This window comes from Chenopodium album, chromosome 1 (genome assembly GCF_948465745.1).
Source record: "Chenopodium album chromosome 1, dcCheAlbu1.1, whole genome shotgun sequence".
Classification (NCBI taxonomy): Eukaryota; Viridiplantae; Streptophyta; class Magnoliopsida; order Caryophyllales; family Amaranthaceae; genus Chenopodium; species Chenopodium album.
In genome coordinates, this window is record NC_137834.1 from 21658794 (window position 1) to 21670015 (window position 11222).

Here is an 11222-nt window from a genome sequence, read left to right on the forward strand (position 1 = left end):
CGAGATTTCAAACCGGGAGGTAAAAATGATCATAGAAAAGACAGTGAATAAGTCTAGAAAAGATTGGTCAATGAAACTTGATGATGCTCTATGGCCCAACCACACCGCATTCAAAACTCACATTGGTACCACACCATACAAGCTTGTTTATGAAAAATCATCCCATTTGCCGGTATAACTTGAGCATCGTGCTCATTGGGCTATCAAAACATTAAATTTCAACCTTCAAAGTGCCGGTGAAAAGAGGTTGCTTGACCTTAATGCCTTGAAAGAATTAAGGTTGGATGCATATGAGAGTGCAGGATATACAAAGAAAAGACCAAGGCTTGGCATGACAAGAATATTAGAAAAATGGTGTTTAAAGAAGGTGACAAGGTCCTACTATTCAATTCCCGGTTGAAGTTGTTTCTGGGTAAGCTTAAGTAAAGGTGGAGTTGACCTTTTACCATTAAGAAGGTGTTTCCATATGGTGGTATTGATATATCAAATGACAATGGTGAACCGTTCAAAGTGAATGGCAAAAGGCTTAAATCATACTTTGGCGGTTTTGTGCATGAAGAAGCTAAGGCTGTTCACCTTGATGAGTTTGATGTTCCTTACTCTCATTGATCATGCAATTTCGTCAAGCTAGTGACGTTTAAAGAGCGCTTCCAGGAGGCAACCCGAGTTTCTCAACCTCTCTCTCTCATAAACTATTATTTCCTTTCCATTATTTTTATTATGACTAAATTTTCTCTTAATATCTTTTGTAGGTATTGATGAAGAGGAAGTAAGAAAAATATTTGTGAAAGTGAAGTAGTGCTATTAATAATAATAATCATAACAATAATAATTTAATTATTATTATTATGCTTTATTGTAATAAAAAAAGGGTAAAATCTGTACAGCATCAGATCTACACGGACTTGCAGAACACATCACGTCCGTGCATGGGCGGGCAGCAAGGATTAGTAACTTAAGAAAGGAATTTTAAAGTTTGGCACGGACGTGCCAAATCCTGCATGTCCGTGCAAAATAATGTACGTACGTGCTGACCCAACCAGAAGCAACCAGAAACTACATAAAACAAATTTTCACATTTGGCACGGACGTGCCAAATTCAGCACGTCCGTGCAGCCCTAGAAACCAGAGTATTTAGCTCGGCTTTAAACACAAAAAAATTCATTCTCCATCCTTCTCACTCACGATTTCCCCTCCTCTTGCTCTCTCTAAACTCCTTTCCTCCTCCTTCTTACTCACTCAGTTCTCCCTCAAACACTCATATTTGCACCCAAATTCACCAAATTTTTACAAAATCCTCACTCCTTTTCACTCTAAACCACAAACTAATACTCCTTTTCTACATTTAACCCAAAAGTCACCCAAACTATCAAATCCTAACTTTTAAAAAAATCAAATTGGGGGTTTTCTTGTGGGTGGAAATTGAAGCAATTGGTTAAAGGAGTAAGCTCAAGCAAGCAAAAGGAAGCTTAGTGAGGTTAATTTGCGGGTTTTACACCCACGATACGTACGGTATAATCTTTCATTTCACTAATTTTATGCTTAAATTCTTGAATTTTTGCATGTAATTTCTTGGGAAAGTTTGTTTGAATTGGTTAAGAGTGAATGATAGTTGATAATTGTCAAGCATTATTGAGTTTGAATGTATTTTGAGGTGTTTTGAGGATTGGATTTTTGTAAGTTTGGAATTGAGGAGTTGATTTTTGACAATAAAGAACATGCTTGTTTAAGCGAATTGTTGTGATTGGTTTGTTTGATAATAGTGAATGAAATCAATGTTGAAATTGTTGTGAATTGTATTGTTGAAGTAGTCTAGCTAGGTTGTTTAGTGATTTTCTTGCCTTGTTTTAGGTGGTGGACTTAGAGCTTGACTTGATTGTGTTGTGCTTGTTGGTGTTGTGTGAGCCTTAATTTGTTTGCTTAGAGGACTAAGAACTATTTGTGTGGTTGTTGTGGTGATTTCCTTGCTTTGGTTTGTTTGATTTCTTGCATAAAGACCAACCATGTCTCGACAAAACCGACCTAGAAACACCAACATTAGATACGGCAACCCATCGCCTCCTCGTCCCGTTGATCCACCAGAAGTGGATACAATGGGAATTGTTTTTAATGACCCGGTCTTCTTGGCCAACTATTTTAGGAATAGTAGGAGGCGAGTCAAGCCAACCAAATTCTACAATGGCGATGTGGCTGACACCTTAGGGGTGGGGGGAGATGTAAGAATGTTTTTCAAGGGCTCTAACCTAGGACCTTGGCTAGATTTGCACGCCCCAACCTACAAGAGGTTAACTCTTGAGTTCCTCTCCACCCTCTACGTGCATAGAGACACAACCCAAGCCCCCCGTTACATAACCTTCCATCTCATGAACTCTAACCATAAATTGAATATTAGGATGGTAAACCAAGCCTTCGGGTGTCCTACTTTGGGAACCATAGGACCCTAAGACAAGTACCCCCGTAACTATGATTCAGGGGACTTGTGTAGATGACTTACGAGGCTTTTTTAGTACAACCTGGTTCGATAAGGCCACAACCCTTTTTCACCCCGCTTTCAGACTTTCACAGCGCACCATAGCAAACACGACGTTTGCTAGAGGTGATAGCGCAGGGGTAGTGTCAACTAGGGGCTTTACTTCCTTTGGCACTTGAGCAAGGGAAACTCGGCCTTAGATGGTGGGGCTTGGTTTTTATACCACCTTGAGGATGTTTCCATGGGTTCCGGCAACATCACCATAGGTGACATAATCACCATAATTGCTATTTTTCTTGATTTTGATTTTGCAGATAAAGAGGTTTGTCCTGGCCAACCCAGTTGGACATGAAGTCCTTGAAAACAATGAAATGGATCAAGGAAGTACAAGGACCCCCACCCCTTCGTTTGGTTACTAAGTAGGCGTCCATACGCCTACCTCCATGACCCCGAAAGGACCGTCATTTATGACGAGAGTAATTAGGTCTTTGTTAAGGATTTTCCTTGGGCTCCTGGTGCAGAGGGAAAAGAAAGAGAAGAGCAAGAGAAGAAACATCAACAGGAGCACCTAGAACAACAATTCCAACAACAACAATTCCAACAACAGCAACATGGATATTGTAGACACCTAAAAATGTCTCCCTAAAACCAAAACCAATTATGAACAACATTTCATCGCCATTATTGGTAGGATTGAGTATGTAACCTTTGTATTTCTTAAATACATGTTTCAATTCAATACATTTCATAAACCAATCCAACTCATAGCTCAGCTCATTTCCCTAAACCATAACTTACTTTTCACTTTTCGTGTCCACATCACAAAATCGAGAGAAACTCATTTGGTTCGATAAGCCTTGAAATAATATTTCCATCAATATATCATAAGCCCAATTCCGATTTAAAACGAAGAAGATATGAGCAAAAATATTAAACTGGGCCCAAAATCGACACCCTTCTACTAAAACGGCCATATCATAAAATCTAAAAATTATTTTCACCTGATTCTTATTAGTTTAAAAAGAATACTTGATAAGATTTCCAGAGATATATTATATGCCTTATTCTGAGTTACAGATAAAAAGTTATTGTAATTTTAAAACGCATAAAAAACTAGAATTGCCGCGCAACAGCAAAATTGCCGCGTCGCGGCATTATCTGACGTGGCACAACAACTAGTACCATGTCACAGAAATCTTTACCATGTCCCGTTACACATACCATGACACGGTGCTTTTTTCGTGTCATTTCCACGTTTTTCTCACGTGCTTTTTTACCGTGACACGGTGTACTGTACTATTCAACAGTGGACACTACCACGTCGCGGTGCCCTGTGCCGTGTCGCGGTACATGTGCCGTGTCCCAGAATTATCCTGTGTTTTATTTTTCCGTGTCGCAGCATCCTCTGCAGTGTCGCGGCAACCTTCGTTGTGTCGCGACAACCTCTACCGTGTCACGGTGCCCCAAAACTAGGGTTTTTATCTTTTCTAGGGTTCAGTATGATCCCCTACTCATTTCCTCTATAAATACTACCCTCCTTTATGCAGTTTGGGGCACAAAATCATTCTCTCTTCCTCTCTTTTTACACCAAAAATCATTCTCTCTCTCTATCATAATCTAAGCCTTAAACCTATATTTCTAATTACATCATTCTTCCCTTAAGCACTCCAAGGGGTCTATACTCGACCCAAGGTTCCGTCCTTAAACCAAGGTGTGAAAGGTACAAATAACTAAGGGTTTGGACAAAATCAACTCTACCTTTATATAATTTAATTCCCATTTGATTTATATTTTTTTATTGAAGTTACAAAAAATTTATTCATGATGTAACAATTTAAAGGAACACGCTGAATGTGAGTAATTAATTAGTTTAATTACTTATTTTATTTTAATATTGCTAGTATCATGATTAGGTTAATTTATATTTTATCTGACTAACGCTATTATTGTTAAATTGCTTCTAATATTAATGTTTATTTTATATATTTATTGATCACCATATTGCATGTTAAAGGGAATATGTAATTTAAAATCACACCTAATAAGATAATTTGGACGACTGGTTTATGTTCCTTTTTAATCTTATTGTTTAATCAAGCGATCACAAATATTTTAGAATTATGTGTTGCATTAATATTCAACCAATTAAGCATAATAATAGTTTGGAGCGAATTGAATATTTATTTGTATGCCTTTGAGATAGCAGGGATCATTATTCATCATAAGAATCGAGTAGAGGCCAATACGGGCGAATGTGACTCCATGAATCGCTTTGTACCATCATCCTCGATATTCATTTCGTGGTTCCGAAACATATGGAGTTAGTAATCTCATGGATTATGAACAGAGTGTACCTTCACGGGTCAATCGTTGTTGCCTTCATTGTCCCTTATTCGTGGTTGCCTTAAATGATCCGTGAATGGTTTACAAGTTCCTTAAAAACTTGTTGGCAGCTCCTTACTTTCCTTGTCCCTAATCGTATTATGCCAAATCCAACTTTCTATGAGTGTCAAACATATTCACAACATGCTTTATGTAGGCGCACTTCAAACGACGCCTACAGATAGCAACAAGGGTACCAAGGTCAAGTTGTGGGTGAGGAAAACCCACACCTCTCTTTCAAGCAACACATGCAGCTGATGAATGCGGGTTTCACCCGCATATCCACAGAGTTTAAGACTATGAGAAAGTCTCACAGAGACATGAGGTCCTCTATGACAGTAAGAGGACAAGCTTCGAGGGTCTTCGATCGGAATTAGGTGAATTCCGAAACATGTACCGACATTGGTACCCCGGGGGCTCAAGATCCCAAGGCGGCCCGAGCCAATGAGTTAGTATTCCTTCTTCCATCCTCTTTATGCTTTTATTGTTTTAACATTGGGGACAATGTTCATGATAGCTTGGGGGGAGTCATTGGCTCATGTGTTGGTTCATGTGTGTTCTTGTGTTGATGGTGTTGATTTTGCATGTTGTTTGTTCGTTTCCCCTAACATCCGAATCCCTTAAATTCAAAATTGCTCCCTTGAAATCCAATTCCCTAAATCCAAATCTCTTATTTTGTGAATACCTCTACTCTCTCTTTATTTAGATGTTTAGTCATGCTTTATTTTTATGCTTAGCTTAGTTTAGCTTATTTTTGTAATAAGTCTTCTTTCTAGTAACTTGAAAAAAAAATTCCCAAGGATGAGACTCAAATGACAATGGTTATATGTTTTGCTTGCTTAAGTCTTGAGTGATGAGTAAAAGTTCTTTTAGAAGGGTGTGTGCAAGAGTTGGGGTCATTTAGAGGTCTATTAATCTTGATTACATTAGAGTATATGAAATAAAAACCAATGAATGCTCAATTTCATAGGATATTGTCAAATTTGCCTAAAATAGGATATGTTTGTATCAATTTGCGGTCCCTTGTGCCCTTGATGTGCCCCGTTGCCTTCCTGAAATGAAACTCTATCAAAAAATTGGTTCTATTTGTATCTTATGTAATAAGTAGCATAATAAGCCACATGTTTTGAATAAAAGAAAGAGCCGCTCACATTTTAAGAGACAAGGGCAAGGTATGTTTAAAAAAAAGAAAACAAATATAGAAAAAATAAAAGGGGAACAAAAACTCCTCCAAAATTCCCAAAATTTTCACTTTTTCTAATTTAGAGGTCAACTTGTGGATACCTGATGTGTCTAATTTATATAGTATTTTACCCCCGTCCCTTGGTCATAATTAGTAGTGTTTTTGGCTCTTTACTTCTTTAGAGCCACTTTTATTACTAATTGGTGTTTTCTAGTGGTTTTGTAGTTTTGGTTGAGTTTTGTAGGGAATTGCACTTTTGGAGCATTTTTCCGGGTTTTCATGGAGCAACTACGGACATTGGAGGAGCACGACCGTATTTAAAACCCAAGGATGGTTAGAGTCATCAAGCCGGTGATTAAGTGCTCAACTTGTGGAATACGAGTAATTTATCGAAAATTTTTGTATTTTTTTGGGTTAATTGTCGCCTGAGATTATTTTATTTACCAAATTGTCGCTTAAGGTTAGTTTTTTTTAACCAAATTTTCGCCGAAGTAAGTTTTTTACCAAATTGTCGATAAGGGTCTTTTTTATTTACCAATCTGATCAATTGGCCGAATTATGTCCGAGTAGTTTAATTCTAGGGTTTATGGGGATCCATAATTAATATGAAGGGATAATTTGTTATTGTTGATTATTAATATTGCATGATAATTTCTTATTGAATTTTTTTAATTCTTTACAATTGGATTATGAATCGAGCACATGTGATTTGATTGTAAAAGTTTAGCAATATTGAATTGATGAATCGAGCAGATGTTAATTTGATATTAAAGACTGTTTTCAATAGGAACTTAGATCTAATAAATTGTGAGAGCCTGTTAGATCCATGTTGGTTAATAAATTGCGAGAGCCTGTTAATCATGTTATTTGTGCAGTGTTAATTATTGATTGTTATGCTTTATCCCGGAATATTAATTATTGGTGAACTTGTGACCCTAGGCCTTCTTATTATTGATTTTCTCCCTAAACTTGATCTTCATAGTTAGTTCCCTTTTTATAACAACAAATTGGTTACTTGATAATCTAGATTATATTAATTAATTAAAAATACAAAGACTTGTTTCCCTATGAATTCGACCCTACTTCCCTATCTGCATTAGTTAATGGACTTAGGTAATTATTTTTATTAGGTTATACAACTTTAGCCTGTCAAAATTTGGCTCCGTTGCCGGGGAAACGATTTTATTTTTATTTTCTGATTATTTTTCTAGTCTAGATTATCCCCCCTTGTCTCAGAGAACGTTAGTTCTTTGAGGCAGTTCTCATATTTGTCTTTTAGTTCTTTGTTTATGCCCAGGTGTTCCAGATCAGGTTACATTCCATTCGATCCTTAGATCGAGCGCTCTTTCCATAGACAAAAGAATCTCTACAGTCAAATCCTGGCGGGCTCTGAGGAAAACAATAATCGAAGAGACTCTCCAACTGATTCCAGTGATTCAGAAATCCCTTCAGATCCAGAATTAGAGATGGCAGCACCTAAGAAGCTTAGCGATTATTCGTAGCCAACCCTGACAGATTTTCCACATCTTATTCCTACTCCAGCCCTTGATGGAGTGCAATTTGAAATCAAACCCCAATTTATCACAATGAAAGAGAGGAAGCAATTCAATGGAGCTAAGGGTGAAGATCCTAATCTTCACATTGTAGATTTTTGCCAATATTGCAACACCATTAGACAAGCTGGGGTCACGCTGGACCAAATCAGGGAGATTCTTTTTCCCTTATGTGGAAAAGCTAAATTATGGTTTAATGGTTTGAATAGAACTGCACTTGGTAATACTGACTGGGAAACTCTTGCCTTGAATTTTTATAATAAATATTACCCTGCAGAGAAAACAGCTGTACTAAGGAGTGCTATTCAGAACTTTGTCCAAGAGGTTGATGAAACTCTATATGAGGCTTGGGAGAGGTTCAAGGATTTACAGAGAGAATGCCCCCACCATAATATGGCACAATGGCAGTTGATCCAAGCCTTTTACAATGGACTTGGAAATTCATCCAGATCAATTCTAGATTCTGTAGCTAGTGGGAGATTCATGAATCTTAATGTGGAAGATGCAAGCTCAGTTAACATCTATTTGTCAGAAACTAGATAATAATACTGTTGTTCCTAACTCTATAGCTAATGTTTCTTCTGTTGCTAACAATGAAGCTTTTTGTGAAAATTATGGAATTGTAGGGCATTGAGAGCAATATTGTAGGAGTTCCATGGAGCAAGTTAATGCCTTTCAAACCTATAGGCAAAATAACCCATACCCTAAGTCTTATAATCCCAGCCTCCAGAACCACCCATATCTTTCCTACCGGATTACCAATGTACAAAACCTTCTACCTCCACAACAAACACAACAGCAACCCCCACCATAACAAAAATATTACCATCCTACTTCTGGCCAGAAAAACCAACCACAATCCTCCTCATCTTCTAACCCTGCTATGATAGAAATTAGAGCAATGCTTTCAAGAATGCAAAAGCACATGGAGAGTAGGGATGCACAAATTGATTCAATCTACCCTACAAATCATGGATAATCAAATTGCGCAAATTTCATCTGCCCTACAAACCCGTTAGCAGGGAGCTCTACCATCGCAACCAATTCATCCCACATATTATGCTAATGCAATCACTCTGAGGAGTGGTTCACATTATGATGGACCTCCTATGCCAAAGGAAGATGGACCTGTTCCTAATCCTCATTCCTTTATACCAAATGCTAATCCTATTAACCCTACAGGGATATAAAAAGATACTAACCCTTCTAATGTTTCTTTGAAGGGTAAATCTCAGGATCAGGGAGGAGATCTGCAGAGCCCAGTTATCAGACTACCATTCCCTAATAGACAATTGAAGAGTAAGTTTGATAAACAATTTGGTAAGTTTTTGGAGGTTGTGAAAAACTTGCAGGTAACAATTCCTTTCACTGATTTAATCACTCAGGTTCCTGCATATGCTAAATTTATGAAAGATATTTTGACTAGGAAAAGGGCCTTTGAATGAGGTGGAAACTGTAGCTTTTATAGAGGAATGTAGTGCTTTATTGCAAAATAAATCCCCTCCTAAGTTAAAGGACCCTGGTAGTTTTTCTATCCCTTGTCATATAGGTAAAGTCTTCATTGATAAAGCATTGTGTGATTTGGGTGCTAGTGTCAGTGTTATGCCATCGTCTGTATGTTCTAAACTTAATATGGGTGATTTAAAAGTTACTAATATAACTTTGCAAATGGCTGGTCGTTCTGTTAAGTACCCTTTAGGTATTTTAGAGGATGTCCCTGTCAGAGTTGGTAAATTTTTTATCTCTGTTGACTTTGTTGTTTTAGACATGGCTGAGGACACACAAATTCCCATTATATTAGGTAGGCATTTTCTCCATACTTCAGGAGCCATTATTGACGTTAAAAATGGTAAACTAACCCTTTCTGTTGGTGATGATAATGTTACATTTAATTTAGGGATAGTTTTGAAAGGACCTAGGCTACAGGAAAACTGTTGTTTAATTGATGTGATTGATATAATGGATAATATTTGTGATGAAAGCTTACCACAAGTTATTGCAAGAGATCCCTTGGAGGAAATTCTTTGTGGAGATTTATCTGCAGATAATGCAAGCGTCTGGGGTAATGAGGTGGATGCCATTGAAAAAGCTCTTTCCCTAGAAGAGCTAGACCCCAAAGAGACCATAAAGGTAGTGAATTTAGTTCAGGAATCAAAACCTGCAGAGCTTAAGAAACCTGAACTAAAACCTCTCCCTTCTCATTTAAAATATGTTTTTCTTGATGAGTTAGAACTATACCCTGTGATCATCAATACTGCACTTGATGACCCACAAACTTCCCAACTTCTAGAGGTTCTTTGAACCTATAAAAGCGCAATTGGGTACAGTATTGATGATCTTAAGGGTATTAGCCCTGATTTTTGTATGCACAGGATACATTTAGATGACATTTATAAGCCCTGTATTCAACCCTAGAGAAGGTTGAATCCTAAATGCAGGAAGTAGTCAAGAAAGAGGTTATGAGATTACTTGATGCAGGTATTATCTATCCTATTTCTGACTCTAAGTGGGTAAGTCCTGAACAGGTGGTTCCTAAAAAGGGTGGGATGACTATGATTAAAAACGAGAAAAATGAATTGATTCCCACTAGAACTGTTACAGGGTGGCGTATGTGAATTGATTATCGTAGATTAAATATCGCCACTAAAAAGGACCACTTCCCCCTTCCCTTTATTGATCAAATGCTTGAAAGGTTAGCTAATCATAAGTTCTTTTGTTATTTGGATGGGTATTCGGGATTTTTCAAAATTCCAATTCACCCTGAAGATCAGGAAAAGACTACGTTTACATATCCTTATGGTACTTTTGCATTTCGTAGGATGCCCTTTGGTTTATGTAATGCCCCCGCTACCTTTTAACGTTGCATGATGAGCATTTTTTCTGATTTCATAGAGTCTATTATGGAAGTCTTTATGGATGATTTTAGTGTGTATGGTTCTTCATTTGATGCATGCTTAGAAAATCTCGCTAAAATCTTGAAAAGATGTGAAGAATGTAATTTGGTTCTAAATTGGGAGAAATGTCATTTTATGTTGACCGAGGGAGTAGTTTTGGGTCATATTGTATCTGATAAGGGTATACAGGTAGATAAAGCAAAGATTTCTGTGATTGAGCAATTTCCATCCCTAGTTAATGTTAAGGGGGTGATAAGTTTCTTAGGTCATGCGGGGTTTTATCGTCGCTTTATCAAAGATTTTTCTAAAATTGCTACACCACTGGCTCAACTTTTAATCAAGGATGCCCCTTTTGATTTTATTGATGAGTGTCTTGAGGCTTTTAACAGGATAAAGCAGGCTTTGATATCAGCACCCATCATATGTGCACCCGATTGGAATTTTCCTTTTGAGATTATGTGTGACGCAAGTGACTTTGCACTAGGAGTCGTGCTCGGACAGGAAAGAACAAAGTTTTGCGTGGATAAGACGTTTAATAAGATTGAAGTTTGCATGAATGCTCTGAAATTTCAAACTTATTATATTCTTGATAAATGGTTATACTGTGCACTTATATTTATAGTATTCTAAATCAAATAATATTTTTTCCATGATTGGTAAAGGAAATCTTTGAGGATAGTTCTTAGAGAAAGGAAAATCATTTCTAAAATACAATTCTCATAAATGACTTTTATAACAAA

The 11222-nt window shown here is 37.2% G+C and overlaps 1 non-coding gene across 1 annotated transcript; it reads right to left on the bottom strand.

Moving 5' to 3' along the window:
• Window positions 1–7876: 7876 nt before the first annotated feature.
• On the bottom strand, window positions 7877–7983 carry LOC145564444 (small nucleolar RNA R71). Its single transcript, XR_014094830.1, has one exon. It is a non-coding gene; the product is annotated as a small nucleolar RNA R71 (small nucleolar RNA).
• Window positions 7984–11222: the final 3239 nt, after the last annotated feature.